We start from the raw sequence: 18,871 nt of genomic DNA on the forward strand, positions 1-18,871 counted from the left end.
ATTATATTTAAAAGTCAGACTAGAGAGGACAAAGAAATCACATGGGAGTCAGCAACCCCCACAGCTGGACTGGATATCAGGCGTGTCTTCACCCTCATGTGAGCTCACTTATCTCTGGAAGTTATGTTTTCCTCTGTATGGGTTTTTTCTTCATCTGCAAAATGGTGCAATGCCATTTGCTTCTGACAAAGTCTCACTCATTTATTAAGATTCTGAGTCGATGCCAGGCATGTGGGTGAATATCTCTAATACCAGCGGCTTTGGAGGCTGAGGCAGGAGGATCGCAAGTTGGAGGCCAACCTCAGCAACTTAGCAAGGCCCTAAGATACTTAGTGAGACCCTGTCTCTAAATAAAATACAAAAATTGGCTGGGGCTGGGACTCAGTGATTTAGAGCTCTGGTGTCAATCCCTGGTACCAAACAAACACCCAGAAAAACGCTCCTCAGGGCCACCCCCCACCCCTCCGCTCCTCATTAAGGGAGCAGAACTCCAGGGATCAGTCCTTCTGTGCTCACACCTGCAGAGCAAGCCGGAAGTACTCTTGCCAGGGAAGTCAACCCAGAGCCACAGCAGGAAGTGTGTGCGGAGATCTACCAGCAGGTGTAATGAGCACATGCCTGAGCCAATGGAGAGTGAGGGTGTTCCAATATCCTCCAATGGGACGCCAGCGGAGGTGGGCTCTTGCCAGCCTCCCTAGTAATTGCCGCTTGGTAACCCCTGGGCAGGTGCAGGGTAGTGGCTCCTGGTTCAATGCAGGTTGGGCTCCTGGCTGGCACCTTGAAGATCCAGGAGGTGGAGAGCACCACGAAGATGCTGCGCATCACCTCACTCAGACACGTGAAGGGGCTGAAGCTTGATGAGAGTGCCCTGGCCAAGCGCGAGAGGAGCTGCGGGCACAGCCAGGGGTGTGGGGGCACGGGGACCGTCCTAGCGTTCTCCCCAACTTAGTGTCACTTTGGTGCTCAGAGTTGACCCAGGGGCGCTGCTCATGGAGCCACACTGTGGCCCTTTTTGTGTTTATTCCAAGACAGGGTCTTGCTGAGCTGCTGAGGCTGGCCTCCACGTTGCAGTCCTCCTGCCTCAGACTCCAGGTGCCCTGGGATGACAGACCTGCGCCACAGGCCCTGACCAACCATCCTTTTACCAGTGAGGTCTATTTTTGTTAAGTGGCAACTGTACCAAGTCCCAGCACTTACGGTATTTATTATTATTATTATTTTCAAAAAAAAAGGTCCATCCATTGGCCACCCAGTTTAGTAATGACAGCTGGGGGTTTGCACTCCATTGCCTCTAAGCTGCTGGACCCTAGAGTCATGGCCCGTGGTCTCCCTTTAGGCTGAGCATCTACAGAAACCTGCAATTTATATGAGCTTGTGACTGTGGCCTTGGAGTCTCCTATTAACAGAAAAGGCCAATGAAAAGCCTGTGGTTTCTTGTCTATGTCTCTTTTTAGGGGATGGGGAGTGCCAGGGATTGAACTTGGGGAGCCCTCAATCCCTGAGCCATTCTCCAGCCCTATTTTGCATTTTATTTAGAGACATGGTCTCTCTGAGTTGCTCAGGCCTCACTTTGGCTGAGGCTGGTTTTGAACTGACATCCTCCTGCCTCAGCCTCCCAAGTCCCTGCCATCACAGGTGTGGGCCATTGTGCCCAGCAGACTTTTCTCTCTCAACTCCACTGTTGGGGCATCCAGAGCAGTGCCTGGAAGGTGCTGGCACCCAGGGTTTGTTGGACCAGTCTGTGAATCATTTGGACCAGGGACTGCATTTTTTTCCCCACTGAAACACAGTAATATTGACCATTTCTCCCCTCTGTGCTGCAGGCAGAAGACTTCATAGAAGAGTTAATCCAAAGCATGAAAATGGCAGGAAGAGTCCTGCTATGGGCAAGACCTTTGGGAATTGGAAAGGTCTTTGTGTTCTCATTGATTTCTGCTGCCCAATAGGATGATCCTCATGTAGAAGCCAAATGGAATATATCTTAACTAGTCTTTGTTTAGTGATGTGGGTCACATGTGTGTTTAAGAAAGGAATCTGATCCCAAACTCATGCTTCTAGAATGAAAATCATCCTGGCCAGAGTGGGAGGATAGTCCTCTGAGGGGTCTGGTCACTGGGATGGTCCTTGAACTCTTTCAAGTCTCCTTTGCTTGGAAAATGCATCTCTTTTTCTTTGCTTTTCTCTTCTTTTTCTTTTCTTTCTTTTTTAACCAGTGATTGAACTTGGGGGCACTCAACCACTGAGCCACATTAATTTTTTGTATTTTATTTAGATCCAGGGTCTTGCTAAATTTGCGGAAGGCCTTGCTAAGTTTCTGAGGCTGGCCTCCAACTCGTGATACTCCTGCCTCAACCTCCTGAGCAGTAGGATTATAGGTTTGCACCACTGTGCCCAGCTGAAAATCCATTTCTGTTGGTCCAGTGCCTCCTAAAAATTTGTGACAGGCTGTGGCTGTGGCTGTGGATCAGTGGTAGAGCACTTGCCTTGCACGTGTGGGAACCTGGGTTTGATCCTCCGCACCACATAAAAATAAAGAAGTGAAATAAAGGTATTGTGTCCAACTACAACTAAAAAATTATTATTAAAAAATTAGAGATATTATGTCCGTGCACAATTAAAAAAAATTTAAAAATCTTCTGTGGCACATTATGGGAGAGGGAAAATGAGTCAGCCAGTTTTTTTTTTTTTCAAATTCGAACTGCCGTAGCAAAATAAGGGGGTTGGGGGACGAATAACTTGTGTACGTTGATACAGCAGGAGTGGAAGCCATTTATTGTAGGACAAACAGAGGTATTTATACATTTTGCACAGCGTATCTTAATTAGCATAAACTAGATACATCAGTCAACCAATAAGGAATCTCCACACTTAATGGCTCACTTTTGTTACTTGTCAAACCACTCCCTCTGGCATTTTGCCAGGCACCATCCAGACTTGTTTACGAACTCTAACATTCCCCTGGCAAAATACCAGGTGTTATTTTGACTTGTTTACAGACTCTAACAGTGAACTTTGCCCACCACTATTTTGGCTACGAGCATGATTGACAAATAAGAGAAACGTGCTTTTGATCTTCAAGGGGCTTCTAGTGTTTTCCGGGCAGAGAAATAGGAAGTCTCCTGATGGCACAAAATGGTTCAGTTGAGTGCTGAGTTTCAAACAGCTGCCTGATTTTATTTTTTTTTAAAGAGAGAGACGGAGAGAGAGCGAGAGAGTGAGAGAGAGAGAGAGAGAGAGAGAGAGAGAATTTTAATATTTTTATTTTTTAGTGTTCCGTGGACACAATATATTTGTATGTGGTGCTGAGGATCAAACTCGGGCTGCACGCATGCCAGATGAGCAAGCTACCACTTGAGCCACATCCATAACCCCTGCTGACTAATTTTAAATGCTAGAATTTAACAGAGAGTTTGATAATTCCCCCAGAGTTGGGCTTTCCAGGGGACAAAAGAGGACACATGGTGCAGCTCGTTGGGATCTGCAAGGGGATCGGCCAGATCCTCAGGCTTCCCAGAGCTCCAGGTGTGGGCAAGGTTTGTTTTCTAGAAGGGCCTCTTGGCACAGGAGATTAGAAGCCTGCACTCTTGTATGTAAAGAAGTGGGCTCTTACCAGGTGTGGTGGCCCCGGCTTGTCATCTCAGTGACTCTGGAGGCTGAGACAGGAGGATCACATGTTGGAGGTCAGCCTCAGTAGTTTCACCAGGCTTTAAGTGACTTAATGTGACCCTGTTCAAGAATAAACACCCTAAAGTTCTGGGCTGCATCTTGATGGATATTGATTGATCAGCCGGGAGGCCTGGGCCAGGCTCCTGATCTATCAGAAGCAGAAACACAATCAGCTGTGAAATAAAAGCTTGAATTCTAATTTTGAAGTTGTACATAATGGAGTTTCTAGGGTGTGTTGTGTGGTGTGTGATGGTGGATGAAGAAGTCCTATGCCTGGGGGAAGTTTTTTGAGGCTGGAATGACATACAACGTGCACTTAATAAGAACATTAGGTTTTCCAAGTCGTCTTCCATTTTTTTTGGGGGGGTTACCAAGAATTGAACCCCAAGAATTGAACCCAGGAGCTCTCGACTCCTCAGCCCCATCCTCAGCCCTTTTTACATTTTATTTAGAGACAGGGTCTCACTTAGTTGCTTAGGGCTTCACTTTTGCTGAGGCTGGGTCTGCAACTAGTGATCCTACTGCCTCAGCCTCCTGAGCCACTGGGATGACAGGCCTGCGCCACAGCACCAGCCTGATAGCTGTTTCCTTCAGTACTGATTCTCTGAGTGTTATTTGGTACTTTTTGTCTTCCAGTGTTGCTCTTAAGAAGTCTGATTTTCAGGGTTGGAACCTTTCTTTCTGAATGTTTTGGAGGTACTTTTGGATAGGGCGCCCTCCCCTGATTTCCCTTTCTTGATGTCCACAGGGCTTTCTGAGTCTCACCGTTTGGTGTCATTGGTTTGGACAATCGCCAGCTCTGAACCCCTGAGCTGTGGGCTTTTCCTGTTCTCTGTGTGTTCTTCCTGGAAGTCCAGCTAGGTGAGATCAGCTCTGCAGCGATTTTCAACCTGGGCCGGTTTGCCCCCCAGGAGATATTTGCCAGTATCTGGAGAGTTGTCTCTTGTGGTTTTCAAAACATGGTGGGGGGACTCCTGGCATCTAGTGTTAGAGGCCAGTCATTCTGGCAAGCAATGTGCACTGCAAGGCTGTCCCCAAAAAACAGAAGAAAGACTGAGGAATCTTTTTTTTTTTTTTTTTTTTTTTTGGCTAAAAGGGATCAAACCCAGGGACGCTTAACCCCTGAACCTTTTCGCCAGCTCTTTTAAAATTTTATTTAGAGACAGTGTCTTGCTGAGTTGCTCAGGGCCTTGCTAAGTTGCTGAGGCTGGCCTCCAACTAGCCATCCTCCCGCCTCAGCCAACCAAGCTGCTGGGATGACAGGCATGCACCCACCCCACACAGCTCTCAGTTTCTTAATCCATAAAATACATATCAGTGGGCTGGGATTGTGGCTCAGCAGTAGAGCACTCACCATGCATGGGTGGGACCCGGTTTGATCCTCAGAGCCACATAAAGATAAAGGCATTGTGTTGTGTCCATCTACAACTAAATCAGTTATATCAGTTCAGTCACCTATATCAGTTCAATATTTATTGCTAAGGGGAGGGGTGCTTAACTTTATAATGGCTTGATTTTTGAGCATGTTTTAAGATTTAAGATTTTCCCCTAATTTTGGGCTGGAAAACAATTAAACTTGTTTCAAAGAAAAAAAATTAAAAATAAATATAAATAATGCAACACTGTTCAAAAATAAACAACATAAAGGTCTGGGATGTGTCTTGGTGGGTATTGATTGATCAGCTGGGAGGCCTGATAATATTAAAATATTAAAAAATTACAAGTTAGACTTCCAAGATAACAGGCTATGGAAAGATATGTGAGATCTATAGAGCTCCATAGGAAAGGGTAGTTATATGTGGCTTTCTTAGATGAGTTTTTTAATAATATTATTTTTTTAGATGTAGTTGGAAACAATATCTTTGTTTTATTTATTTATTATTATGTGATGCTGAGGATAAAACCCAGGGCCCCACACATGCTAGGCAAGTGCTACAACACTGAGCCCCAGCCCCAGCCCAGGCCCTTCCATGAGCTTTTAATTGGAGAAAGCTGGACAGACATGGAGCCATTCTTAACCAAGTATTGATCCTATTTAAATGGAAGGGTCATGGTCACTCCTTCAGTATTAGGTAGAGGGAGGCAGGGATGCTGTTCAGTGGGACGTGGTCACTGTTTTGACTCTGGAAACTGAGAATGGGGAGTTGGGGGCTGTGAAAGATCAGGGAAGACACATTATGGGAAGAAGGTGGACATGAAAACCAGGCACAATGGCTCACACCTGTAAGCCCAGCAACTCAGGAGGCTGAGGCAAAAGGATCTCAAGGTGGAGACCAGCCTCAGCAGCTTAGTGAGACCATGTCTCTAAATAGAAATGCTGGGCCTGGTGCTCAGTGTTGGAGCAGCTGCCTTGCATATACAAGGCTCTGGGTTCCATTCCTAGAACCAGCAAAATAAAACAGGTGGGCAGAGCCACCTGTGGCCTCCCCTGGGCCTCGTGGTGTTGGAATTGCATCCCTCCGTGTTCTGTTCTAAACATTTTCCCTATGCTATTAGAATACTTGCTTTGGGCTTGCCAACACAGGTGCCTAAGCATTTGGGCAGCGAGGTAAGCAAAGTGACTGGCTCAAGCCCAAGGATGTGGTGCCCTTTCACTAAAAGAGGGCCACGGGGTCCAGACATGGTTTCTCAAAAGAAGCCAAATAGCTGGATTTCTAAATGAAAGTTCCTAGGGATCAAAAAATGGCAAGATCCAGGCATGGTGGAACATGCCTTTAATCCCAGTGGCTGGCTTGGGAGGCTGAGTCCAGAGGATAGAGAGTTTGAGACTAGCCTCAGCAAAAGCAAGGTACTCAGCAACTCAGGGAGACCCTGTCTCTAAATAAAATACCCAATAAGGCTGGGGATGGTGCCCCTGGGTTCATTCCCCACCAAAAAAAAAGCCAAGTTTAAAGCCACTTCTAAGACTATGTGGTCCCAACCAAACCATCATGTGGACAGCTCGTTGACTCCTTGTAATCTAAACAGTATTTTAATTCACCAAGTGAGGCAGTGCAGCATCAGCATTACTGTGTGCTGAACACCACACTGGAAAACAGGGAGAATATAAGAAATAGAACCAGCCTCTGCCCCATGGGCTAGTGGATTTTGCCTGACAGTGTTCACTGATTGTCCTCCAGGTCGGCTGCTCAGAGGTGTCTCCAAAAGGGCATTAAAAAGAAAATCTAAGAGGAGCCTCCCCTGGGCTATCTTTGAGGAAGTAGCTCCAGTTGGCCTTGTCCCAGCAGCTTGGGAGGCTGAGGCAGGCGTATCAAAAGTTGGAGACCAGCCTCAGCAACTTAGTGAGGCCCTCAGCAACTCAGGAGGTTCTGCTGGCCTGCACACCTGGAGTCTGACCTCATTCTCATTTCAGAGATGAGAAACTATGAAATGGCACTCAGAGGCTATGGCATTTCTCAGTCTTGGGCCCACTTGAGAGCATTTGCTTTCCATGACTTGGTATTTGACTAGACGTCTGTTCCACCTGGTTCTCTTTAGCATCTGCCAACCTAAGTTAGGTTACTGAGCATCAATTTATAGTTGACCACAGTGCACGGTCATGGGGAGCTTGTGCAGACCAACCCACCACTTCCAGATTTGGCCTCACATATCATCCACTATTTGCTGGCCTTTTAACATAAAATGAAGGTCATGTAATAAATCCTTCCTGATTTATTACTGTTATTTTTTTTGACCCAGGGATTGAACTCAGGGGTGCTTAACCCATGAGACCCATCCCCAACCCTTTTTATATTTTCTTTAAAGACAGGGTCTCACTGAGTTTCTCAGGGCCTTGCTAAGTGGCTGAGGCTGGCATCCACCTTGCCATCCTTCTGCCTCAGCCTCCTGAGTCTCAGGGATCACAAGTGTGTGACACCATGTTCAGCCTCTTGAATAAATTTTTTATAGATGGCTTTGAATTATGTTTTCAAGACTGTAAAATGGGCTGGGGAAGTGGCTCACATGGTAGCATGCCTGCCTGGCATGCGTGCAGCCCGGGTTCCATGTTCAGCACCACATACAAACAAAGATGTTGTGTCTGCTGATAACTAAAAAATAAATATTAAAATTCTCTCTCTCTCTCTCTCACTCTCTCTAAAAAAAGAAAAAAGACTGTAAAATGGAAACCTTTCCTTTCTTGCCTCTGTAGACAGCCCTGGCCCTGGCAATTGCTCAGGATCTTGGGAGTAAGGTGCCTTTCTGCCCCATGGTGAGGAGCAAATTTTACTCCATGGAGATCAAGAACACAGAGGTGCTGATGGAGTACTTCCACAGGGCTATCGGTGAGTGTCACGTTGGAGTGACAGATGGCTGTTACTTCTCTGGTGCTTTGAATCCTTTCATAAAATGCTACTGTGATGTGTTGATTGAACTGCTCATGTTCTTTTGGTGCTGTTGATAAGACAAGCAAGAGCAGCCAGCCATCCCAGCAGCTTGAGAGGCTGAGGTAGGAAGCTCACAAGTTGGAGGCCAGCGTCAGAAACTTTGTGATGCCTTGAGCAACTCAGTGAGACTCTGTTTCTAAATAAAATATAAAAAGGGCTGGGTTTGTTGCTCAGTGGTCAAGGGCTCCTGGGTTCCATCTCTAGTACCCAAATAAATAATGAATAAATAAATAAAAAGGCTAAGAAGTCTACTTGGGGAGATTTTTGTTTTAATGCTGAAGGAAAGAAAATGCAATGGGAGGGTGCAGCGTTTGGAAATGGGGAGATGTCATGGGACCCTGTTTCACCGCCCACAGCTATCTGATTTCCTGGTGACTGGCTCTGTGTCTTCCTGCAGTGCCTCTATGAGGGACTGGCTCTGCCTCTTGATCTTCCCCAGCAGGTCCCTGTAAGCACTCAATTATGGGTCTTTCTCTCTCTCTCTCTCTCTCTCTCTCTCTCTCTCTCTCTCTCTCTCAACCATGGCCACTGAGCCACCACCAGCACCTGTGTACCACTAATGCTGAACCGAAGAGTTCTAATTATGAACTGTGTCCAGAAGCTAAGCTTTGTGTCACATTGAACTTAGGCTTTTTATTTTTTTTATATTTTGGTACCAGGGATTGAATCCAGGGGCACTTCACCACTGAGCCCCATCCCCAGTCCTTTTTATATTTTATGTAGAGTCAGGCCTCCAACTCTCAATCCTCTTGCCCTAGCCTCCTGAGGTGCTGGGATTATACGTGTGCACAACCACACCTGGGTTTTATGTTTAAAATCTTTCTCTCTATTGTTTTTTCTTCATTTATCATTTTCTTTTCCCTTTTCATTTCCTATTTTTCAGGGTCTCACTATGTTTCCCAGGAATTCCTGTAACTCCTGGGTTCAAACCATCCTCTTGCCTCAGTATGCTGAGTAACTATGGCTACAGATGTGTGCTATGGTGCCTGGCTTACTTTTCCTTATTTAAATATGTGTCAGTGATTTTATTTAACTCATTAATTAAATATATAAACCATATTCCAACAGCTCAGGAGGCTGAGGCAGGAGGATAGCAAGTTGGAGGCCAGCCTCAGCAACTTAGCCAGAGCCTGAGCAACTCAGTGAGATGCTGTCTATAAATAAAATATAAAAGGGGCTGGGGATGGGGCTCAGGGGTTGAGTGCCCTGGAATTCCATTCCTGGTACCAAAAAGAACCAAAAAATGTGACCAATAAGATATCACAACCTTTCAAATACCTGAATATTATTATTTTTAAGAACTTAAATTTAAAAAAAACCAAACACCATTTTTCTGGGCTAGGACAGGGGCTCAGTGGCAGAGCACCCACCTAGCATGTGTCGTGCCCTGGGTTCCATCCTCAGCACCACGTAAATATTTTTTTTAAAGTCATTGTGTCTGTCTACAACTGAAAAATAAATAATTACAAAAATTTTCTGTGAGACAAAAACTTGAGAAAATGGCATTCACACAGATGCTTGTGTTTCAGTGGCCCAGCAGAATCTGAAATGCTTTAAAATTTGAAAAAATATAGGTCACCAGGCACATTTGATGGGAGTCGCCCTTGGGATGGGGGGGTTGGGACACAGCAGGGGCTTTTGATGGCAGCTGGTGAGGAGAAATTTCTAGATTCTGCCACAGAATGAAAGGGCAGGCCGTGTCCTCCCCTCAGACAGGAGCCTTCTGTCCCTGCACCTTTGAATTCCTGCAGAGATGCAGAGAGAGGGAGAGAAGTTCATCTGTTCCTGTCTGTGCCACTCCTTTGCCATGATAAAGGTCTCTGTCAAGAACTTGGAAACCCGAGCCAGCAGAGGAAACCCATGTCCTTTGTGCTGTCGTGGCCATAGACAGCGCCTGCAGCCCCTCTCCTGGCCACCAGCTGGGCCCACTGTCCACCAGGCCTTCACCTGTCTACTTGTCACCACTGAGAAACTTCTAGAAATATATGAATGGCTGAGAGATAGGGATGCCTTTTTTACCCTCCTGGAGGAATTACATGTCACTGTCCCCTCACAGTGAGTATGGGCAGGCATTCCATTTGGAGGAATTTCCTCTTTGCAGAATAGAAAAGGTTCTATTATAAAAAATCAAAGTAGGCTTAAAAGCCCAGAATTTTCCAAACTTGACAGAGTTTTCTGATACCTTCATGTTGTCTGGGAAATTTCTTTTTTTTTTTTCTAAAAGGGATTGAACCCAGGGGCCCTGGAACCCTGAGCCCCATCCCCACCTTATTTTTCATTTTATTTAGAGATAGAACTCCCTGAGTTGCTCAGGGCCTCAGTGTTGTGGAGGCTACCCTCTAACCCATGATCCTCCAGCCTCAGCCTCTGGAGCTGCTGGGACTCGAGGTGTTCACAGCTGCACCCAGCTTTGTTTGGGAAGTTTGTCTTGGGGTTTAGGAGCTGGGAATTTGGTTCATCAAACACAGAATGTGGTTTTTCTTTTGTGTGTTTTCCAATAGCCTCTTTTATAGGCTCTCAGATGGATCCCAGGCAGAGGAGAGCTGGCCCTTAGCTTCCTATCTTGACTGTTCTTGTCCTGATTGGTTGTCTAGAGAAGGTAAGTGATGGCATGAATAGATAATGCCCCCCTTGAACAGTGGGAAGTGGCTTGAGTGTCTGATTCTGTGGCTGTGTGTCTCTGCCTTTGGGACATTTCCATATCAGCTCACAGGGAGCCCGATGGTCACCTGCCAGCAGAAGTCCTTCCCATTTGTCAGGAGAGCAGCGACCCTCAATTCTTCTTCTTCTTTTTTTTTTTTTTTTTTTGAGGAGGGGCACTAGGGATTGAACCCAGGGCACCTAACTACAGAGCCACCTCCCAGCCCTCTTTTGAATTTATTTGGAAACAGGGCCTCACTGAGTTGCTCAGGGCCTCACTGAGTTGCTGAGACTGGCATCCAGCTTGCCATCCTCCTGCCTCGGCCTCCCGAGCTGAGATGACAGGCATGGGAAACCGCTCCCTGTAGTGTTACTCTCCACCCATGATGGTGTCTCCAGGTTGAACTCTAAGGTGACAGAGCAGAAATCAACAAAATTGAAACAAAAGAAACCATGGAAAAATTGACAAAACTAAAAATTGGTTCTTCAAAAAAAAAAAAATAAGATCCACAGACCTTTAGCCATGCTAACAAAGAGAAGGAGAGAGAGAACTCAAAGTACTAACATACGGGATGAAAAAGGCAATATCACAACAGACACTACAGAAATACAGAAGATAATTTGAAATTATTTTGAAACACTATATTCCAATAAAATAGAAAATAGTGAAGATATCAATAAATTTCTTAATTCATATGATTTGCCCAGATTGTGTCAGGAAGATACACACAATTTAAACAGACCAATAACAAAGGAGGAAATGGAAGAAGCCATCAAAAGACTTCCAACCAAGAAAAGCCCCGGACCAGATGGATATACAGTGGAGTTTTACAAAACCTTTAAAGAAGAGTTTATGCCAATACTTTTCAAATTATTTCAGGAAATAGAAAAAGAAGGAGCTCTTCCAAATTCATTCTATGAGGCCAACATCACCCTGATCCTGAAACCAGAAAAGACACTTCAAAGAAAGAACTACAGACCAATATCTCTAATGAACCTAGATGCAAAAATCCTCAATAAAATTCTGGCAAATTGGATACAAAAGCATATCAAAAAAATTGTACACCATAATCAAGTAGGATTCATCCCTGGGATGCAAGGCTGGTTCAATATAGGGAAATCAATAAACGTTATTCACCACATCAATAGACTTAAAGATAAGAACCATATGATCATGTCAATAGATGCAGAAAAATCATTTGACAAAGTACAGCATCCCTTTATGTTCAAAACACTAGAAAAACTAGGGATAACAGGAACTTACCTCAACATTGTAAAAGCTATCTATGCTAAGCTTCAGGCTAGCATATTAATAAATGGAGAAAAACTGAATGAATTCCCTCTAAAATCTGGAACAAGACAGGATGCCCTCTCTCACCACTTCTATTCAATTTACTTCTTGAAATACTGGCCAGAGCAATTAGACAGACAAAAGAAATTAATGGCATAAAGATAGGGAAAGAAGAACTTAAATTATCACTAGTTGCGGAAGACATGATCTTATACCTAGCAGACCCAAAAGGGTCTACAAAGAAACTACTAGAGCTAATAAATGAATTCAGCAAAGTGGCAGGATATAAAACAACACACATAAATCAAAGGCATTTCTGTATATCAGCGACAAATCTTCTGAAATGGAAATAAGGAAAACCACCCCATTCATAATATTCTCAAAAAAAAAATACTTGGGAATAAAACTAACAAAATAGGTGAAAGATTTATACAATAAAAACTACAGAACCCTAAAGAGAGAAATAGAAGAAGATCTTAGAAGATGGAAAAGTATATCCTGTTCATGGATAGGCAGAACTAACATCATCAAAATGGCGATATTACCAAAAGTTCTCTATAGGTTTAATGCAATGCCAATCAAAATCCCAATGGCATTTTTTTTGTAGAAATAGATAAAGCAATCATGAAATTCATATGGAAAAATAAAAGACGCAGAATAACAAAAGCAATTATAATAATCAGGAAGTGTGAATCAGGAGGTATAGCAATACCAGAATTCAAACAGTACTACAGAGCAATAGTAACAAAAACAGCATGGTACTGGTACCAAAACAGGTGGGTGGACCAATGGTACAGAATAGAGGACACAGAGACCAATCCACAAAATTACAACTATCTTGTATTTGATAAAGGGGTTAAAAGCATGCAATGGAGGAAGGATAGCAACTTCAACAAATGGTGCTAAGAAAACTAGAAATCCATATGCAACAAAATGAAACTGAATCCCTTTCTCTCGCCATGCACAAAAGTTAACTCAAAATGGATCACGGAGCTTGATATCAAATCAAAGACTCTGCATCTGAAAGAATAAAAAGTTGTCTCCGATCTACATATTGTGGGGATGGGCTCCACATTCCTTAATAGGACACCCATAGCACAAGAGTTAAAAAAACAAGAATCAACAAAAAAGACTTACTCAAACTAAAAAGTTTTTTTCTCAGCAAGAGAAACAATAAGAGAGGTATATAGGTAGCCTACATCCTTGTTACAAATATTTACTCCTCACACTTCAGATAGAGCCCTAATATCCAGAGGATAAAAAGAACTTAAAAATTAAACAATAAGAAAACAAATAACCCAATTAACAAATTGGCCAAGGATCTGAACAGACACTTCTCAGAGGAGGACATACAATCAATCAACAAGTACATGAAAAAATGCTCACCATCTCTAGCAGTCAGAGAAGTGCAAATCAAAACCACCCTAAGATAACATCTCACTCCAATAAGATTAGCAGCCATTATGAAGGCAAACAACAAGTGCTGGCAAGAATGTGGGGAAAAGGGTTCACTTGTACATTGGTGGTGGGAATGCAAATTGGTGTGGCCAATTTGGAAAGCAGTATGGAGATTCCTGGGAAAGCTGGGAATGGAACCACCATTTGACCCAGCTATTGCCCTTCTCGGACTATTCCCTGAAGACCTTAAAAGAGCATATTATAGGGATACTGCTACATCGATGTTCATAGCAGCACAATTCACAATAGTTAGACTGTGGAACCAACCTAGATGCCCTTCAATAGATGAATGGATAAAAAAATGTGGCATTAATACACAATGGAGTATTAGTCAGCACTAAAAAATGACGAAATCATGGCATTTGCAGGGAAATGGATGGCATTAGAACAGATTATGCTAAGCGAAGCTAGCCAATCCCTAAAAAACAAATGCCAAATGTCTTCTTTGATATAAGAAGAGCAACTAAGAACAGAGCAGGGAGGAAGAGCATGAGAAAAAGATTAACATTAAACAGGACAAGAGGTGGGAGGGAAAGGGAGAGAGAAGGGAAATTGCATGGAAATGGAAGGAGACCCTCATTGTTAGACAAAATTTCATATAAGAGGATGTGAGAGGAAAGGAAAAAAGAAAATAAAAAACAAGGGAGAGAAACGAATTACAGTAAATGGGGTAGAGAGAGAAGATGGGAGGGAAGGGGAGGGGGGATAGTAGAGGATAGAAAAGGTAGCAGAATACAACAGTCACTAGTACGGCAATATGTAAAAACGTGGATGTGTAACCAATGTGATTCTTCCATCTGTATACGGGGTAAAAATGGGAATTCATAACCCACTTGAATCAAATGTATGAAATATGATATGTCAAGAGCATTGTAATGTTTTGAACAACCAATAATAAAAAAATTAAAATAAATAAATAAAAGCAAAGTTACTTTGAGACATTGGTTTATAAGTGAAATGTATGTGCACTTCTAGTTTTATTTTCAGGAACTGCCTAATTGCTCTCCAGATTGGCTCTATCATGCATACACTACTCAGTAGTTGATTCATTTTGCATTACTCTGATGGGTGGAAATTGTGACTAATTGCTGTTTCCATCTGCATCCCCAAGATTACTAGTCAAGAAGCCTGGATGAAACTCTCTCCTCTGTGACACACTGGGGAGCTGGTCTCTCTATAAAGAGATGACAGAGTTATCAGCATTCCTGTCTTGGCAGGAGCTCAGGTCATGGCAGGATTGCATACCAGCTCTCATAGGCTCAAAGAGTTGCCAAAGTAAGATCACCAGCCTGCAAAAGGTTCTGTATGGTGTACCACATCTGACAGACATTTTGATGATGTAAAGCAAAACTTGCCTCCCATGCAGGGTATAGAGTGAAGGGCAGCCTGAATGCCACCATCTACCAGAGTCACATTTTAAAAGAGGAAGTTTCTGGTCAGAGGAGAAAGCCACGTGCCTCACTGAAGTAAAAGACTGAAACAGTCTTCTCCTCTATTTAGGAGTCGTGGAATACTCCTTTAAGCAATTCTCATCTTCCCCTTTATTCCTGCCCTCCTTAGAGTATCCTGAAACCTCCCTCCTTGGCCTAGCAAGCCATGGTGAAGGAAGAAATGAAGGAGAAATCAAAAGAAAACAGCTGGTAAATTGGCTAATGCAACACCTTGCAACATTTTTTTGCTGAATCTTTTATCTTATAGGATGATAAAACAATGCCAAAGGCCATAGTCCAGCATATGATGCCTCTGTGGCCTTCCTTTTCTTTCCCCACTCTCTGGATCAGCTGAGGATTTGGCCCTATCTGACCTAAAGTGCCTTTCTCTGTCTCTGTCACACCACCATCACCATAACCTGTTCCTAATAATTTCTTTCAATTCATCAGCTCATCCCTTAGGAGCAAGAAAACCCACCTGAGGCAACAGAGTCAGGCTCAAGACTCAAGCCTCAGTTCTTTTCCACCCCAAACCTGCCTTTATATCCAGGAGTCCTGTTCCTTTTTTGGTGTCAGTTTATCCACCTAATTGCTGATCTCCTCTAAAGGTTGAGGATGAACTAGAGAAAAATCCCTGGAGAACTTACCATTCATTCATCAACCACAGCAGTTGGTGCTCCATCTATTATGCAATCCACAAGGACCCAGGCTAGGTCTTTGGACACAAACAAACACACAAAGAATAAAGAAAGACACAGGTTGCACCAGAGAAGCCATATAGAAAGAAAAAAATCCAAGAAAATATTCTTATCATTTGTGTAAATGCCTGTGATTCATTGGTCAAGTAAGAATGACATAAGAATGTAAAAGTATTATTCTAGAAAGGAAGAAGAGGGTTTATCAGTTCAGGAGGAAAAAAAATAGAAAATCACAGGAGAGGGGCTACTTGTGCAGAGGTGTAGTCAAGGAATCACACATCATCTGTACTGCTGAAGCAAGGGCTACCTGGAGAGAGAACATCAGTGATGCTAGCAGAGGAATTCCAGTCCATAACAGAGACAGAAAACAAAGCAAGAGAGCTAGTGGAAGTTTTTCCAAGAAAGCCTCAGCATCTTTAACATGGAACCTTCAGTGAGCCCCAGCATCTTTAAAAAGGGACCTTTAGAAGATGGTGTGCATGTCCTACCAGAAGGTTTAGCCTTGGAGACAGAGCAACAATAAATCTACAAGTCTATGGAGAGCACACTAGAAAAGGATAATGATCTTGAAATTCATCTGCATACTCAAAGATTAGGCCCTGAGAAATCAACTCTACCCTTTTATCCAGTTCTGCTTTGGCAAACACACACACACACACACACACACACACACACACACACACTCACACACACATACACACACAATAATAATACTAAGGCAATAGCAATATTGGTATTAGAGTCTGTAAACAAGTCAGGATGGCGCCTGGCAAATGTTAGGGTCTGTAAACAAGTCTGGATGGTGCCTGGCATTTTGCCAGAGGGAGAGGTTAATGTTAAGGTCTGTAAACAAGTAAGGATGGTGCCTGGTATTTTGCCAGGGGGAGTGGTTTGTGAAGTGACGCCAGCGAGCCATTAAGTGTGGAGATTTCTTATTGGTTGACTGCTGTATCTAGTTTATGCTAATTAAGATAAGCTGTGTGGAATGTATAAATATCTCTATTGTCCTACAATAAAAGGCTCCCACTCCTGCTGTATCAATCTACACAAGTTGTTCGTCACCCCCCGGGTTATCTTGCTGCAGCTGGACTGTGGCACCCCAGCACCTGGTTTGAGAGGTTTTGCCCCTAAAGGGGGGAGTTCCCTGGACCCTGGGTGCTGCTGTACCTGATCTCTCCCTGGCATCTGGTGCGAGGGGTCTCTACCCTAGAGGATGGTGTCCCCTGGACCCTGGGTGTGGCCGTTCCCGATCTCCCCCCCAGGACCTGGGCTCATGTGGTCTCACCCCTTGAGGTGGGCATCCCCTGGACTACGGATGCAGACCTACCTGATCTGCCCCGCACATCCATGTTCAAGTGGTCTCTCCCCTAGATGGAGGAATTCCCTGGACCCTGGGTGCGACCGTACCTGATCTCCCCACTTCACTCAGGTAAGAGAGGGGTCACCCCTAAAGACGAGGACCCCAGGACCCTGGGAGCAACCATTCCTAATCTCACACCGATCCCTGGATTTGAGGGGACTTGTTCCTACATGGGGGAGTCCCCTGAATCCAGGGTGCAGCCAAATCTTACCTGATCTCCCCCGGCAACCAGATTCGAGGGGTTTTTCCCCTACAGGGAGGAGTCCCCTGGATCCTGTGTGCAGCTGTACCATACATGATCTACCCCCAGAACCTGGGTTCCAGGGGTCTGTCTCCTAGAGGAGGGTGACCCTTGAGCCTAGGTTCGGTGGTACCTGATCTCCCCCAGCATCCATGTTCAAGGGGTCTCATTCCTAGAGAGGGGCTTCCCCTGGACCCTGCGTGTGGCCACAGCTGATCTCCCCCCAATACCTGGTTTGAGAGATTTTCCCCTAAAGTGGGAAGTGCCATGGACCCTGGAGGCCATATCTGATCTACCCCTGGCACCCAGGTTCGAGGAGACTCGCCCATAGAAGGGGGCGTCCCTGAACCATGGGTGCTGCCTTAACTGATCTCCTCCTGGCATCTGTTTCAAGGTGTTTCTACCATAGAAGGGGGGAATTCCCCTGGACCCTGGGTGCAGCTGAAGCGGATCTCCCCCCACTGGGTTGGAGGGGTCTCGCCCCTAGGGTGGTCAGGCCCCTTGATCCTGGCTGCAGTGGGACCTCCCCCAGACATGCAGGTTCAAGTTCTCTCTCCCCTAGAGTGGAGAGACACCTGGACCATGGGTGCGGCAGTACAAGATTCGCTGGGCACCCAGAATCGAGGGGTCTTACCCCTAGATGGGGGACGACCCTGGAACCTGGGTGCAGCAGTACCTGGTATTTTGCAGAATCCAAGTTCCAGGACACTCGCCCTGAGAGGGGGACTTCCCCTGGTACCTTGGTGCAGCCGACCTGATGTCCACCCAGCACCCAGGTTCGAGGGGTCTCACACCTAGAGAGGAGTGTGCCTGGTCCCTAGTTGCAGCTGTACCTGATCTCCCCCCAGAACTGAGTTTGAGGGGTCTTGCCCCTTGAACCTGGGTGCTGGGGGAGACCAGGTAGGGCTGCACCCAGGGTCCACGGGATGCCCCCCTGAGGAGCTAGACCTCTCAATACCGGGTGCTAGGGGGACATCAGGTACGATTGCAAACAGAGACCAGGGGATGCCCACTCACAGGGTGAGACCCCTCGAATCTATGTGTCAAGGGAAATCAGGTGCAGCCTCACCCAGTTTCCAGGTTTCCCCTTCTTTATTGGCTAAACCCCTCGAACATGGGGCTGGTGAGAGAACAGATGCGGCTGCACCCAGGTTTCAGGGGACTCGCCCCTCTAGGGGCGAGACCTCTTGTACCCAAGTTGAGATCAGGTACTACTGAACACAAGGTCGAGGAAACTTCCCCATCCAAGGGAGAGACCCCTCAATTTCGGGTGGTGGGGCAAAAATCAGGTTCAGCAGGATCTCAGAGACTCCCCCATCTAGGGATGAGATCCGTTGAGCCCAGTTGTAGGAGGAGATAAGTTATGGACACACCCAGAGTTAAGGAATCTCCCCCATCTACGGGCGCCATGGGGAGATCAGGTATGGCCACACCCAGGCTCTAGGGGACTACCCCCGCTAGGGGTGAGAACCCTCAGACCAGGGGCTGGAGGAAAGTGAGGTACGGCCACACCCAGGGTCAGGAGCACCCACCTCTAAGGGCGAGACAACTTGAACCTGGTTGTGCGAGGTGATAAGGTACAGCCGATCACAGTGTCCAGGAAATTCCTCCCCTAGGGGCGAGACCCCTGGAATCCCATGCCTAGGGAGATAAGGTATTACTGCACCCAGTATACAGAGGACTCTCCCCTCCAGGGACAAGACCACTGGAAACTGGGTGTCTG

The 18,871-nt window shown here is 45.3% G+C and overlaps 1 pseudogene; it reads left to right on the top strand.

Moving 5' to 3' along the window:
- Nucleotides 1-1,862: 1,862 nt before the first annotated feature.
- The window catches only part of LOC144256020 (ruvB-like 1), a 211,303-nt pseudogene continuing 194,294 nt past the window's right edge, over nt 1,863-18,871 (top strand).

Source organism: Urocitellus parryii, chromosome 7 (genome assembly GCF_045843805.1).
Source record: "Urocitellus parryii isolate mUroPar1 chromosome 7, mUroPar1.hap1, whole genome shotgun sequence".
NCBI lineage: Eukaryota > Metazoa > Chordata > Mammalia > Rodentia > Sciuridae > Urocitellus > Urocitellus parryii.